The sequence below is a fragment of the Corapipo altera genome, unplaced genomic scaffold (genome assembly GCF_003945725.1).
Source record: "Corapipo altera isolate COAL_440 unplaced genomic scaffold, ASM394572v1 61411, whole genome shotgun sequence".
Taxonomy (NCBI): domain Eukaryota; kingdom Metazoa; phylum Chordata; class Aves; order Passeriformes; family Pipridae; genus Corapipo; species Corapipo altera.
In genome coordinates, this window is record NW_020884875.1 from 19,957,861 (window position 1) to 19,974,748 (window position 16,888).

The following is a 16,888-nucleotide window of genomic DNA, read 5'->3' on the forward strand; positions in this document are numbered from 1 at the left end:
TTCCTAAGCATAGAGGACAAAGAAGGTATCCAAAGCTTCTCATGGCAGCTGACACATTAGATTTTTATGTTTTGCACGTGAGACTTGTGTGGTTTGCACTATGTCATACTAACAAGGAAAGGAAACATTTCTCACAGGAAAGCAACACATGTTCATTAGTCATCAAATGTGATGGCACAGGGAGCACTGCATCACAGTGCCCATCTCTGAGGTGCTCTCTGAAAAGCAGGACCAGTCAGAGGTGAGACCAGACTGTAAGTGGTTTGGCAGATCTCTATACGTTAGAAGGTAAACTGGAGAAGATGAGGTTTCTGGCCTCATTTGAAAAGCAAATACAATGTTACAGCAGCTCTAGCTAAATGGGAGGTTTGCAAGCTCTGCAGTGGAAGGGCAGGCTAGCTAGCAACATATTCCGAGTTACATTAAGTGTCACACGTGCGGACACCACCTCGACGTTATGCTGAATGTTCTCTGGTGCCATCCAGCTGCACTTCTTCCCCTTTCAGCTTGTGAACCACACCCGGTTTTATCTGTGTCCTGTGCCCGTGCAAAGAACCAGAATGTGAGATTTTTTCTTCATGTGAAGATTATTGAGCAAGTTGTGTATTTCTGTAGTATTTAATGTCTTCTGGTGGGGAGAGGTCTGAGGTGTGAGCACTTGGAAGCCTCCTAAACATTGCCTGAAAGTATGAAGGCATCAGCATTTTCATCCATGCACCCAAAATCCTGCGAGAGATAATAATGTTGAAAGGGGAATAAATACACTGAAGGCTGGAGGGATGTGAACAAGCCATTTAGGTTACCATCCAAAATCCCTGTCTGGACATTAGGGGCTGAGCACTGCTAGATTTGGTTCCATCTCTTTGCAAACCGTTGCATCCAGAACTTCATCAAAAGTGAAGGAAAATGTGTGCTCAGAAAGAGGGGGCACAGGGGACACATTAATTATGTTGCTGTTGGGGAAAATAACTGAAGTTTACAGTAACAAACCCCACATTTTACTGCTAAATAACGGGATATACCCAGGCATTTCACCAGCTGCTAAGTCTGTTTGTGGGCTCTGAAAAGACTGCTTTACTTCTGCTGTTCTCACGTATGTTCCAAAGATATGTATGGCGGCAATACTCCTATCTAGTAAATTTTGTTCTCAGAACCCCTGTATACCATTGCAGCCCAGGCCTTCCTTTAAAAAATGTTGTAGTGACAGAATTTGCTGTGAAGTTTAAGTAAAGGGAGTGATAAACCATACAGGAAAAAGGTTTCTGCAAGCTCACAGTCGAGTGGGGCTGTATTCTGACAATTCTGTGCTGAGATCAAGCAATTTTGCAGTATTGAAATACTTCCTGAGTCCCAAGCTAGGATATTTAAAGTGAAAACTGTTGACAGAATTCTTTTTTTATAGCTGCCAAATTTAAATCAGGATATGGAATTGCTGAAGCCCTAAAATCATGTTTGCCAGTACGCCTGTGCCTGCTGTTACACCCTTCTTGCTGCTCTTCTTGACAGTGAATTCATGATGACTGTAGAAAAATAAGCTTCAAGGAATTTCTTTGGCGGTGGAGGATGGGGCTGATTAATGACTTTGGCAAAACAACAGATTAAAACTTCTTTACTGTTATTCCCATTGTGTATGATACTTGTTAAAAGACTACAATAAATCTTGGTAGCAGTGTTTACATCCAATCAATCTGAACTTGCAGGTGAAGACAGCACTGAACAGGTAAAACTGGGTTGTGGACAGGGTGCTTTCATTACTGCAGTGCTTGGGTCCTGTTTCTTTAAATGTTTTTTCATTAATAACCTAGATGAGAACAAGCTCCTTAGTGCAATATGTGAGTAATAGCAACTGAAAGAAGCACATGAGAAGAATGGTAAGCCTGTATTGCATCACAGAGAAATGAACTTCATTTTGATAAAAATAAACTGAAAGGCAATTATTTTTCCAGAAGGGTGATTTAAAACATGTTAAGTTCAGGAAGAGACTTAGAGGGTGGCAGTGGCTAGAATTTTCACAGGTGAGGGAGGTGGGAGGAAATCACCACTGCATGGGTTAGCCACATACTCAGAAACATCATGTTTAACATAGAGATGGCAGTCTGGTGTGGCTGTAAATGAGATTCATGGTTATTGGAAATACAGATGAAAATGAAAGCTGGGAATCATAGAATCATAGAATCAGCTGGGTTGGAAGGGACCTTTGAGATCATCAAGTCCAACCCTTGATCCAACACCGCTGCGGTTACTAGACCATGGCACTAAGTGCCACATCCAGTCTCTTTTTAAAATTCTCCAGGGACGGAGAATCCACTACTTCCCTGGGCAGTTCATTCCAGTGTCTGATCACCCTCTCTGTAAAGAAATTCTTTCTAATATCTAACCTAAACCTCCCCTGGCACAACTTGAGACCATGCCCTCTTGTCTTGGTGATAATTACCTGGGAGAAGAGACCAACCCCCACCTGGCTACAGCCTCCTTTCAGGGAGTTGTAGAGAGTGATGAGGTCTCCCCTGAGCCTCCTCTTGTCCAGGCTGAACAGCCACCCCTCAGCCTCTCCTCACAGGACTTGTGCTTGAGTCTCTTCACCAGCCTCGTTGCTCTTCTCTGGACCTGCTCCAGCACCTCAATATCCTTCCTGAACTGAGGGGTCCAGAAATGGACACAGCACTTGAGGTGTGGCCTCACCAGCTCTGAGTACAGGGGAAGAATCACTTCCCTGGACCTGTTGGCCACACTGTTCCTGATCCAGGCCAGGATGCCATTGGCCTTCTTGGCCACCTGGGCACACTGCTGGCTCATGTTCAGCTTCCTGTCAATCCAAACTCCCAGCTCCCTCTCTGCCTGGCTGCTCTCCAGCCACTCTGTGCCCAGCCTGTAGCGCTGCAGGGGGTTGTTGTGGCCAAAGTGCAGGACCCAGCACTTGGCCTTGTTGAACCTCATCCCGTTGGAATCAGCCCAACTCTCCAGCTTGTCCAGGTCCCTCTGAAGAGCCCTCCTGCCTTCCAGCAGATCAACATTCCCCCCAGCTTGGTGTCATCTGCAAATTTGCTTATGGTGGACTCAATCCCCTCATCTAAATCATTAATAAAGATATTAAACAGAACTGGGCCCAACACTGATCCCTGGGGGATCAGTGATAAAGGCCCTTGAGATAGTGTGTCAGTGTGAGCATTAGTGGAGCACATGGAAAATGAGCTGAGCTCAGCAAGAGGTGACATGAGGAAGATGTATGGATGATGGATGAACTTTTAATGTGATTTAAAGAAAAGTGAGGTATAAGCCTTTGAGCTCCTTTAAACATGGATTGGAAAGAGTGCTGTGTTGGGTCTGGCTGAGCTGGAGTTCATGTCCTCATGGTAGCCCTCACAGTGCTGTGCTTTGCATTGGTAGCTAGAAGGGTGTTGATAAACAGAGTTATCACGATACCCAGTGGCTGTCCTGTTCAACCTAAGCATCCCTCTCTTCCCATCCTTTACTCTTCTTCAGGAAACCTAAACTGAAATGTGGTCTTTTTCAACCAGCCTCATTGTCAATAATGAGCTACAAATCACAGTAGTTCATGTGTAAAAAACTTTGGGGCTGCTGGGGGATAAGGCTGTTGAGGTCTTGAAGTTACATCTTGACCATCTTCACCATCACCTGTAGCTGTCTTCAAATCTCCCTTCTTTTCCAGCATTGAGCCTTTTGGGGAGATTATGCTGCATGTGAATAAAGTCAGATGGATTCCAGGAGCCCTGATCATCATCTGCACAGGTTGCAGCTGCTGCACCTGCCTGCTGCAGGTTGGCAGCATGTCTGTGGTGGTTTACTCATGAGGGAACTCTCCACAAAACACTTCCAGAAACTTCTTAAGAAATGAAAAATGCTCATCTATGCCTCATTGATTTCTCTTTAATTGAGATTATGTTCTGGAAGAAAGTATTTAGAAGAAGTAGTTTAGAGAGTAGCAATTAAGATGTGTTTATATTTCTTCATCAGGGACAAATTTGGAGAGGTAGTGGAAATGGGTTTGCTGCTAATTAAAACTGTGGCTGAGTTACTAAAACTGTTGCTCTATGAGTATTCATGATGCTAGTGCCTAGGTAAGGTTAGTTTTCCAATGCCACTTGAAAAGCCTGGGCAAGTGCTGAAAGAGTGAATATTTTTTACATGGCTTGACTTACTCCCTGAGCTCTTCTCTGCAGGGGGCATCTTAAACTGCCAAAATGCAGTGCTCCTTTTCGGTGAGGTTTAGTGGTGAGTAGCTCTGACTGGTAAAGAGCCAAGATATGTGACCTGTGGCCTGCGTCTAGGTGTGTGTGTGGCAAAGCCTCAGCCAATTGAATTACAGCCTGATAATTATGCAGAAATCCTTACTTATCAAGGAGCAAATTATCTTCTTCTAAACTGGAGGATGAAAACAACATTGAACCTTAATTAGTCATTTGTGTAACTCAGGTGAGAAGTAAATTCATGCTTTAATTATTTGCTGGAATCAAAGCATGTTCTATCCTAGAAAAAAACATAAAGCAGGAAATATATTAACAATTAAATGCAATATTACTTTTCAAGATACAGTGATACTTTGAGGTTGGCTGTCTCTGGGCTGTTGGAGACACCTGACCAGATACTTTACAGGGCAGTTACCTAACAGCTGCGCTGCCTTGCAGTTCACTTCCCCTCAGACTTGAGCTAGGCAGACTGAACCATTATTTTTGGGTACTACCTAAATGTCCTTGCTTCTCTGGCAGCATTTCCTCCTTAACCTCTGCAAAATCCAGACAGAAAATTTGGCTTCTCCATTTGTGGTTCTGGGGTGCTAGTCATGTCTTGTGTTGCAGAAATATTTCTGTAAGATGAAGACAAACAAAAGGTTTGGTTCTGTGGAAAAAAAGGCTAGTGTCTCCCTCTTTGAAACATATTTAGTAAAAATACATACTTAAAAAGAATTTCTGTTACTTCCAATTTGCACAGTTTCTGAATGTGTGTGTTAAAATGCTGTGCCTGTCAGGGAGCCCACATGATACCAAATAATGAGCTTCTCCTTTAGAAAGTGATGATGACTTTCTGAGCTGTTCCTGTATCTGCAAAGGAAAGAAAGAACCAAGCCAAAACTCCACAATCACCACAGTATTTGTTACTCTGTTCATTCTACTTGAACAGGTCTTCCATCCCTAATACAATCCTCTCTTTTACCCTCTTAAAGGCATTATGCCTTTCAAAGACTGTTCGAGGTTCAGGTATGTGGCAGTATCATTCTTACAAAAGTGTATTTTGACTGTGCTGTGCTCCATAATCGCAGCTCTCTGATTGCCTAGGAAGAGGGTATTGCCGTTTAGTATGTCACAGAGTAGGATTTCAAGGCACCATGAGCAAATGATGAGCAATTGCTTACCCCAGCAAAAGTGAGGAAGAGGAAGCTGGCGATGACTGGAGAAGAAGCTGAAATCTTTACTCTGCCTGTTAATTTCAGTCTCAGTATCCTTGAGTGTCAATTGAAGATGATGTCCCATAAGTTGTTCCATGAGCTGTCCTTTTAAAGCTTTTAATGACACACTTTATTCTGATACTAGAAATTATGAAATCCTGAGGAGACCATTTGCTACATCAAGACCGTGAAGAAGGTTAGTGTTAGAGACCCTGTGAGAGTCATATTTTTGATGGAACTGTCTCTTCCTACAGGGTATGAAAATGTTTCTGAGTCTGATTAAAGAATATGAGCAGTGATTTTTCAGAATGGCTCTCTGGTAAGAACATAACTATCACAGCATACTCTGGAGATAGTCAAGAAGTGAAATATAAATGTCATTTTTACTCCATATATATTCAGCCTGAAATTAAACTGCATGTTTTTACCAATGAGACTGCTAGAACAACTGATAGATTGAGAAGTGAAATCTGTTAAAAGTGAGAGTTCTTTCCAGAAAAAACACTTCATCTTAGTACAAGGTTTCAGAGTTGCTGCAGAGTCTATTAAATGGAATTATTACACGGCCTAAACCGATTTCTTCCATGCTATACAACAGTCCACCATCAATAACCATTACCTATTGTGGCCTTAGAGATCTGTAAAGAAACCTTGGTCTGAAATTCCCTTACTCTTGTTCTCTATTTTCCAGCAAATGCCTTATTTTGAGGAAAAGAACTTGGAAAGTAACATGCTCTTCTTCAGTAGAAGTTGATGAAAAACAACGAAAAAGGAATACCCCTTTGGGATAGAAAAGTAGGCATTTCCTGACTCAAAAATAAAAAATTTTACTTCAGTCATGAGCCAATTTAAATGTATTATTTCAGTAATGGCAAAGTATGTTTCAAGCATTTATTTCAAACTAACATGTTATGTTTAAAGTGATGTATAAGTAGCAGTACTGCCATCTCCCCATAATCCTGTTCTCCAGAAATGACCATATACAGAGTCATAGGGAAGAGCAAGAACAAGGGCAAGCAGATCTGCTAGTTGTTTTATATACTCTTGCAGTTTCCAGCTACTAACTTTGCTTTTGTTTCACTGAAATGCTTCTTCTAAGTCTTTTGGTGATGCTGGATGGAGAGATGTGTGCTCTTTCAGGACCTTGAAAAATGTCCATCTAGTTCTGTTCAGAAAGCATCTAAAAACGTAAAAGTTGGTTTTTCTTCTGTGAGTTTTTCCAGATCTTGAGAGTCTTCTGACTTTTGTCTGGGTCATTTTATCAACAGGACATTTCTTGTAAAGGATTTGTTTGCAGGAAGCTGAATACCTCTGTACAGAATACTGTGCTTCTCTGAAACAACGCATAGCAAGCTTCTATTTTAAAACTATTGTAAAAAATTAATGGATTTCTTTTTGAAAGCTTCTCTCTCTTTCTGTGACATATGGAATATAGATTTTTATTATTATTTTAAAAAAATTTTTTAGACTCCTTATACTACATATTTCAGGTTTTGCTGAGTGTGGACTTAGATCAGAAATAGGACTTGTGGGATGGAAACTCTTGGCAAAGAGCCAAGATAAGCTGGACATACTCAAGAACTAAGTACCTTTCTGCTTCCAGTGTTTTAAATCCACTTCTCTCGTGGAGCTGGCTGTTTAAGGCTGAGTTTGTTGAACAACCTATATAGAGTTCTAGTATCATTTTAGTGTGAATCTGTAGATATTGTCTGTTAATTCCCTTGTTTTTTTCTGTTCTGTAAACCAACCATATAAAATTACTTTCCTCTAAGATACTACCTTTCAGACATTCTTGAACAATAGAATGTGTAAGCATGAATTGATAGGTGAACACACATAAAAAATAATCTTATCTCTTGCTGACTTAAGTAATAGGAAATATTTTATGAAATGGATATGTCTTTATGAAACAGATATGTCTTTTAACAAAAATAAGCCTTTTTCTATTACCTGCATGACCTGGAAAGTATGGTAGTATCACCACTTTGCAGAGGCTTCTGAAATCTCTGTCAGAAACCAAAACATTATTACTTCTTTTTATTTAATAAATAAAATTTTAAGAAATTTTTCAAGAGGCAGAGGCTACTCCTGACAAGGTTATGAAAGTATATTTCACTGCAATGCCGATTTTGCTGTCTGCTTCAGGAAGAATTTCACCTGGATGACTAAATTACTGCTTTACTTTTACGTGCCCTGAAACACTGACTCGTTTTTAGGCTTTTAGGAGCAGAAGTTTGGGTTTAAGGAGCCAAAAGCAGGCAGTGATATCTGAAAATACTTACTTAGACATTATACAGCTAATATGTGGGCTGGCACAACATTACTCTCCAGACTGAACAAGGAACAATAGTTGTGGCATAGTTAATCAGAGGCTTTTAATCATGGCTTCAACAATTTCTTAGAACTAGATTTTTTCCCTCAATTTATTTCTTCCTTCATAGTCATTAGACTTACTTATTTGATGTGAACAACAGATAGTGCAATCCCATTGACTTGTAGAATTTTTCCTTTCTATACTCTTTCTTTTGACATTAGTTGTAAAATTTTTCATCTTTAATCTTTTAAAAATCAAACTTATTTTAAATTAGGTATTTTCTTGTCAACCTTTTTTAGAAGAAAAAGCAATGTTTGGTAAGGGTTTTTCTTTGGCTGTTTATTTTCACTATGGCAGAATAAGGTCTCAAGTGTGGACAGTTTAGAATGAATGTATGAACATAGACTGTAGTGGAGTAGTTGGATTAGACAGCACAGGGCGTAACAGTGAAAACCACATTGTTTTCAGCAGTAACTTCTGTTCAGTCTTTCTGTCTAAAATATAATCCTTCCAGCATCAGAGGTGCTTAGGTAGAACTTTGTTCACAGGATGTTTTATAGAAGCTCAAATTGTAAAAGCTTACTCATATGGTCAGAACAGGAGAAGTCAGACTGTAAGTAGGATGCAATGTGGCTGTCATTCTGGTTCAGTAGCTTAAAAACATTTGGGGGTATAGTAAATTAAAATTTCAAAAGGTCCTTCTTGAATGCAATGACCCAGTGAACTTCCCCAAACACTTGCTTAAACTTTCTTACAAGAAGCAGTTATGTGTGGGAAAACAATTTGAGGGAGTTTACTCACCACTACTCACAGCAGAGTAAATAGTCTGACTGATAAATAGGCTGCAACATTCAGACAGTACTATTAGTCCCAGCCCAATTCACTGTTTCAAAGCAAACTGTGGACCAAGTTACATAATATGAAAAGTGAAAATCTATGCTTGGAATGCGTGTAAGGACTGTGAACAGCTGAGCTATAACATAATGGATGAAAACTTATAAACCACTTAAAGACAGTGAACTGTTTTAGTAAGTGATCAGCAAAAGAGTAAAGGTAATGAAGACATTTTTACTTCCTTGTTTATAACACTGGCACTGGACTCAGAAGAAATGAATATCTGTATTTTTCATGCTTCCGGGTGTTTAATGTTGGGTGGAGATGAACAGAATGCAAATATTTTTCTGTGGTATTTAACATATTTAACAAGTGCTTACCTGACAGTCTGAGATTTTATTTTTTTACTCAGGTAACATGCATACATGATTTTACTTTCACGAGAACTAGTAAAAGTTTAAATGTGGATTTTCAAATGTGCTTGGAATTCATGAAAGCACGTTCTTGAGAAGTCAGAATTAGGTCAGTGATGAGGTCCATGTACATGGTGCCCCAAGGTGGCCCATATGAATTTTAAGTAAATATATATGGAGGCCCCTGAGGACAAGAAGTTTTTTGTTTTCCAGGCATTTTGAAAGTGACCATGTATGGGATGTTTCCCCTTTCCCTAACGCAGGGCAGACTACTGTCTGTCTTCTGGGTGTCCTGCTGATTTCACCACATGTTCTTGAATTCCTGGAAAGGACAGTGAGTGGGATTAGGATGTAAAAAATTATTGCAAGGATCCATCCCAACCTTTTGATGGTGTCTGTACATGTTGCAGAGTAACTCTTTAGGCTCACATTCAAAGAAGTCCAGCACACTTTTTAATTATATATATAAATATTTATGTATGTACGAAGAATTGTTTTAATTTTGTATATATATATTTATATTTATATATATGTGTGTGTGTAAAAACAATTCATTAATTCCTATTTTTTCCAGCTCTTGAGCTAGGCTTTCACCTATAGTGATCTCCTAAAACCAATTATCCTATGTACGGGTCTTCAGGGTAAAGAAGTTAAAATGCAGTATGATTTTCTGCTCAGAGTTCATCACTATCTAATTGGTATATTGGAGCTGGCAATATTCAGTGTCCTTAGTCCTGTGTTGGACACCAGCTGTGCCACTGATTTGAGAGATGGTTATTAAAAGTACCTGAAAGATTAACCTTCTCTTCATCAAATACCGTAACCAGCTGAACACAGAGGTTTGTAGCTACTGATCTCCTTGAGTCTGAGTGAAAGTGGTATCACTCATATGTGGTCTTCAAGACTCTCATTCACTTTTACTACAGAGAGATGCTTTAGTTACTGAGATTTCTTTCTTGAGTTACGGATGTTAGCTCTTTGAAACACATTGTTAAAAATGGACTGACAGAGACAGGTTGGTCCAACCTGACCCTCTCCTCTCTGTGCATACTCAAAGGGCTTGAAGATCACAGAGCCTGAGCTTGCTCTACGCTGCACATGGGCACAGGGCTCATGTGCTAGAAAGGGTAATTATGAGATGTGTTATTTTAAATCTTTGTTGAATTTGTACAGTTACGTGGAATTGTTGAGTCACGGAAGAGTTTGATTTGGAAGGGACCTTGTAAGGTGGTCTCATCCAAACCTCCTGCAATAAGGAGGGACATCTTCATGAGCAAACACTTGCCAGAGATGAGCATGGTCTTACTTCGAGTCAGATCCTTGTTAGACCATCCTTCCATGTAGGAAAGCTGAGGGTTACTCTTCCTGTACTGGGAGCAGATATGCAAAACCAGCATTAACATGAACGGGGATTTGAAAAATGTAATTTCTCTCCAGTCATGGCTACTACCAGTAGTTTTCTTTCTCTTCCTTTGCACTCTTTTGTCTGTCCATCTCTTGTGCTTGTAGACTGTAAGATGTCCAGGGAAGACGCTGCCCATGGCTTAGCACACTTAAGTTCTGTGCAGGGGTACTATTAGTAAAATACCTAATTCTAAAGAGAAACCCCATCAATAAACAACAAAACAAGCAACAAAACCACAAAAAAGCTGACAAAACAAACAAACAAACAGCAAAAGAAAAACAACCCCAAACCAAAAAGGGTAATGAATCGCACTTGCATTGAACTGGCTGCTGGGCTTTTTTTGATGACGGAGTGAGAGCAAAGATCTCAAGAACTGAAAAACTATCTTGGGATGAATCCTGTCTTTTTGAAGACAAGACAAAACCTTTCCTCTACAGGAAAGCAGATTTCCCCTTCAAATTACAAAGGTTTCACATGATGAGAAATTAATCACTTGGTTAGTAGATACAATAGTTTGGACATGTGTTAATCATTGCATTGGCTCTTAATGTGTATGTGCATGTGTGTTTGCATATGTATACATTCATTTTTCTATGTTTTTTGCTTCAGGTGATGATTCCGTGTTGAAAATTCTGAAGGGATGAAATTAAACTTCATTTTGCAAACTGCACAAAGTATATGGGGCAAATCAAGGGACAAATAAAGAATCTAAAAAAGGAAAACTTGTTAAGAAAGTTTTTATATCTTTGTAGGAAACTCTGAAAAGCTCAACAGTCTTTTTCAGAGTAAACATTTCCACTGTGTTCTCCAATTCTCTATTCCTCTGTTCTCTGTGTGGCAGTGTTGAACACATGGGCACCCTATACTAGGTAAAGCAGAAGCAGCTGAGCAGCAATACCTGTCTTGCTCTCATAAGAACCCACATGGGAACTCTCAGACAACATATGTAAGTTGTGTCTTAGTAGTGATTTCTGTTCTGTTTGGCAAAGAAAAAGAGTGTAATTGTCAAGGCAAATTATTTACTAGATAGTTCATATCATTACCTCTTTACCACTTGTAAATGAAAGTACCCCAGAGAAGTTAATATAAATTACCAGATCCTGTAGCAACTGGACAACTCCCATTTAAAAGATAAATTACAGTTCTTTCCTTTCTTTCCTTTCTTCCCCTCCCAGCACTTGTGCATGATCTGTCTGATTTGGCTGGAAAAATTTGCTGGGGGGAAGAAAACTTGATATGGGGATTGTGTTCTGCTGTGGGGTGGCAGTTCTGTGTGTGAAAGCTGCAACCCATCTTCCTGTTGTAGGTGGGTACCAGGCACTTGTAACAGCCCCATGATTTGAACTTGCATGTTTGCAAGAGTACGCTTAAGCTCAGTAACTCTGTGTCAGAGACGTGTCCCCTGTGAATAACTTGGTGTTGATACTTTATCTTAGGTGATGAAAATCTAGAATTTAGGTTGGCAGGTCAAGTGCTGTCTCTGTGCCTCCAAGCCTTCTTAGTAGCTAAAGCGTGGTTTTGGAAAAGTGCTATCTGTACCTGGTCAGCAGTGTAGGGTGAGCTCCTCCAGGACTTCTGACCAGCTTCAGAGACAACCTTCTCTGCAATGCATGAATCTTTTCTGTAGACTAAATAGTGTCATCTGAAGCAAAATACCTTTTAGCAGTGAAACAGCCCTTGGCTTTGGAGGCTTTAGACAAATTCTGTGCCCTTCTCATTTCTTCAGTTAAATGCTTGTCATCCTCCCCAGCTTTGCTGTGATTGGACACGTGCTAAGGACGTTCTCTACCAAATGGAACCTAATAGGGCATTGAAATATTGATGAATAAAACGTTAATTTTTAATTCTCCATCAATCTTTACTAATGGAAATCCAATGTGCTTCTGTCCAGAGACTTTATGACATTATGTGGTTTAATGTGTCTGCACATTAAATAAAGCATGGAGCTACAGGGTTTTACTTTGCAGGTACTTTGTTTAATAGAAGAAAACAATAGAATCATTTAAGTTGGAAAAGACCTCTGTGATTGTCAAGTCCAGCCACTGACCTAACTAGCAGGTCCACCGCTCAGCGATGTCCCTAAACACCACATCTACACGTCTTTAAATACCTCCAGGAATGGTGACTCCACTTCTTCTCTGGGCAGCCTGTTCCAAACTTTTCAGTGAAGAAATTTTTCTTCGTACCCAATCTCAACTTCTCCTGGCACAACTTGAGGCTGTTTCCTCTTGTCCTGTCATTTGTTACTTGGAGGAAGAGACCAACCCCCATCTGGCTGCAAATCCTTTCAGGATAAAGTCTCCCCTGAGCCTCCTCTTCTCTGGGCTACAACACCCCACTAACTCAACCACTCCTCATGAGACTTATGCTCCAGACTCTTTGCCAGCTTTGTTGCCCTTCTCTGGATGTGCTCCAGCACCTCAAAGTCTTTCTTACCATGTGCTACTATTTGTAGTTATGCCAATGTCCCAAACTTTGCTCTGTGGTGGTCACCACATAATGCTTCATCCATTGAGTTAAACCAGCCATAAGGTCTTCATAAGCTTATGCCACAGATCATATATTAATAAATTACATATATTAATAAATTAATAAATTCCAATAAATTATTGAGCAGATCTGGACAATGATATTATGTAAAAGCAGATACAAAACTTGTGAGTATGTAGTTACACATTCCTTCTTTGTGCTGGATCACTGGCCTGCCATCCTGAATACTTGCATGTGTGTTTATGACTTGGGAGACCTGAGTCGGGTAGTGAGATGATTGTCTCCCTTCTGTCCTCATTTGTGTTTCATTTTCTGATGGTTTTGCCTGATTAAAATGCATAGATTTCTATTATGTCTGTATTTTGAAATATATGACGATGGTCAAAAATCCTGATTTTTATTAATGAGATAGAACTTAACAAAAAACAATGGAAATGTTAATCCCTGCTTTTCATAGTCAAGCATTGTTTCATTGAAATGGATGAAATACAACTAACATATCGGAGCCTCTTCATGCTCCAGGATAAAGGAGCTTAGTAACACTATAAAAAATAGGGGCAAAGAACTTCAGAAGATAGGGAAATATTTCCTTTTGCCTCAGGAAAAATATATTATTCAGTGACCTCCACTGTGCCTGACTGAGCCAAAACCCATCAGAGCCGTGCTCAGGTTGCATTTCTGTTGAAGTGAGCACAGGCTGCATTTGCATAAGCAATAGACACTCAGTAGGTATGGCCATGAGGAGAAGCTGGGTAGGTCACCAAAATACCTACTTCACTGGTGGTTGTCCAGAATATCAGTTCCAATTGTGTGTTTGCCGCTGAAGCATTTATGTCAGGCCCTCTTTGGCATTAGAAGTTTAGCCACTCTGCTGCCGGAAAAGATAAACTTGGATTCTTTTGCTCTTGCCTCCTTGATGTGCTTTTTTTTTTCTCTGCAAAACTGGGGAGATGATTGCTGGTATATGCATAGTAATAAAGCTTGTCAGACACAGACAGTCAGAATTCTTCTGAATTCACATTTAATTTATTCACGGCACAGCATGCAGCAAAGCTGATGGCAAGTTAATGTGCTGCACTTTAATGAGATATCTGTTTGCCTCCCAGGTTTTGAGGGTTTTGCTAGTTTTATTTATCAACCTGGCCAAAGCCAAAGCCATAAGGCATTACAGATCTACACTAAAATATTTTATTTACTTAGCTGATGCTTTTGCCAGAGGAGAAATCGGTGAAGTAATTAAATAGTGCTGCTTTTATTTTAGAACAGACATGGGGTCTTTTTGAGTATACAATATGTCCTTCTCAGTGTTGTGGCTCACAAATACTACCTAGATCAAAATATTCTATTCACAATTTCCCAGTTTTGATGTAATTAAATTTCCACCTGTCTTTGAAAATTGACCCCCTCATTCTCTTTAGAGTTGTATATTTCAGGGGAGGAGGGACAGAGGGAAAAGTGTAGCAACTCTGTAGTATGAAATGCAAATGCAGAAATTTCATTGTGAAAAAAGCTGCAAAGTCTCCCATTAAACAACAGATGATATGGCTCCACTCAGGTTTTGAAATCTAGTTCATGCCAATTGAGGTCTTGTGTTACAACTTAGTCTTTTAGCAATTGCAGTTCCTCCTCATTAGCTAATTACTGCATCAATAATGAAAAGAAGATGAACCTTAGTCAAGAAAATGATGTTGTGATGTATCACTAATGAAACCATTTCGGTCACACAGTGGGAGCATGCCAGGATCGGGAGGCACCTGGGAGCATCACGCTGTGGATGGCTGTGAAATGCCAGCCCCTCCCAGGGTGGGTGGAGAGGAGCACAGTGCTTGGACACCGTGTCATACAGCAGTCTTGCAGTCTGAACTGCGTGTATCAGTGTAGGTGTCCTCTGAGAGGCTTGCATTAATTTATCTAAAACCAGTTAAAATGTCATTTTAAGTCTAGCTAGTACTCATGCCACTCTTCGTTGGACTTGGAGTCCAACAGTGTTGGTTGTTTGACTTGATGATCTTAAAGGTCTTTTCCAACCTAAATGATTCTGTGATTCTATAGAGTAACATTGTTTCCGTACACAAAAGAGTGCTTGGAAAAGGGTCTTTAAGACGGAGCTGACATCTTTTGTGTGTGTTAACCTTTAATGTCTAAAACCTGTCAAAGTGAAGGTCAGATTGACCTTTCAATTCACTGTTGTACCTTTACATTATGTTTTCTGCAAAGCTAAAACCACATTTTGCAGTAGGAATACAGTCAGGTTACGAAACTGTGTAGTTATCTTTCAGTTTTGTGCACCCTTTGTGATATAAGCTATTGCCTGTTTGGCTACAAATGCATAAATAAATAATTATTAGGAAATAACTGATAGATTTATGGGGAAATGCAATTACAGGCTTTAGTTGAAATGTGCCTGTTGTTAGGTACAATGTCCTCCTGTTTCTTTGCTGCTAACAGAAGGCTGAGAGAGTGGAGAGGAATGGGGAGGGAGTATATAGGAGGGGATATACCACTGAGCATAATCAGTTTTGGGAACAAGGACAATCAAATTTTGTCCAGCCCTTTGCTGAGAGACTTCAGGAAAATACATGCAAGGTTTATATTTGGAAATATCAAACTGTGTTTGGCATTCAAGTCAGGTAATGTAACCCATAGAAATCACAAGATTGAGCCAACCTTCTGTGCGTTTCTTCAAGCAAATTAAGAAAATGTTAATTTTGGATGCTGTGCAGGTGGAAAGATGCACAAAGACAAAATATCAGCACATTTGCCTATCTGTAATGCTTTTTATTTATAAATGTCTTTCTTTTCTGTTGGACCATGAGCTGCCTGTTAAGCTGTGTGTCTCCCCTCAGATGCCAATAGCATGTCAAAAGGAAAAGTTGTGCATCTGAGCAGGGATGGCTGGTGGAGGTCATTGGGGGAGAGGGGCTCTGCCTTCCAGCAAGTGCCACCTCTGTACTAAGACAGTTCACACATTCTCTGAGGTTTCTTTCCCATCTGAACAATAGAGCCTTTGATATCAGAGCAGTCTGGAGTTTAGTAGTTATTTACTTGGCAGAGAAAAAGGCAAACTACTGCTACAGACTGCCAAGTGGTGTTACCTGTATTGTTAAGGGCTGGCATTGAGTCTGTTGATCAAGCATTAATGGGATTAGCTTAATGAAGAAACTTATGGTTCACAAAAAAATATTGGAAGTTTAAGAGGTTTGGGTTTTTATTAGCATCCTTCCTTTCAAGAAATCTTTTTAATGACTTAACTCCAAATTTGTGTCCAAAGGTGTTCAATCTAACATTATTGTTATTTTTCTCAATGCATTTATAGGGTTCCAGGATTACTTTGTTGCTGACAGTGGGTGTTTTCATCATATTAATAAGATTTTTTTTTTCTTCTTTTGTCTATTACCAAATTATTTTGCCAGCATTTTAGGGTTTGCTGTTGGTTCTGTTGCATTAATATTTTTTAAGTGTTTTGAAACACTTTTCTTGTTTCAGTTATTTCCTGTGGAGTTGAGTTAACTGAGTGAAACAGATGACTTCTCAGTGTTTTAAATTCTCTACCTAGTTGTATATAGTAGTTAAAAATGAATAATATTTAGAGGTTGAGTGTATAGGTCTTCTGGGTATGATGTGTAAATTTGAGAACTAAATGGTAATGTGGCTTCATTTTTCTTCATTTTGGGCAATCTCCATTCAGACACCAAATTCAGTATCTTCCTTATTGCAGCAGTTTCCTTATGACTGTGATAGTCCCAGGCACATAGAGAAGGTAATAATTTTTGATGACTAGCAGCTATAATTGGAAAAAATTGGATAAACTTTTAGATATAGAAAACCTTTTTCCAGGCCTGAAATGGAAGCAGCAGACTTCAAGCTAAGTACAAAAATACAACCTGACACTAATACTAGTGCCATCTAGGAATATATGCACTCTGAGTAGCTCAGTCTGTGAAACTTGAAAGTGTAACTGTCTGGATATCAAGTGGATTCCAACCTGGATTGTGCTAAGCATGTTGCAAAAACTGTTTTCCCTCAGC

General features: G+C 39.6%; 1 protein-coding gene across 1 annotated transcript in view; it reads left to right on the plus strand.

Annotated features, from left to right (window-relative positions):
- Positions 1-16,888, plus strand: part of PLCXD3 (phosphatidylinositol specific phospholipase C X domain containing 3) — a 76,721-nt gene that overhangs the window by 12,863 nt on the left and 46,970 nt on the right. The gene's annotated exons all lie outside the window — the stretch shown is intronic.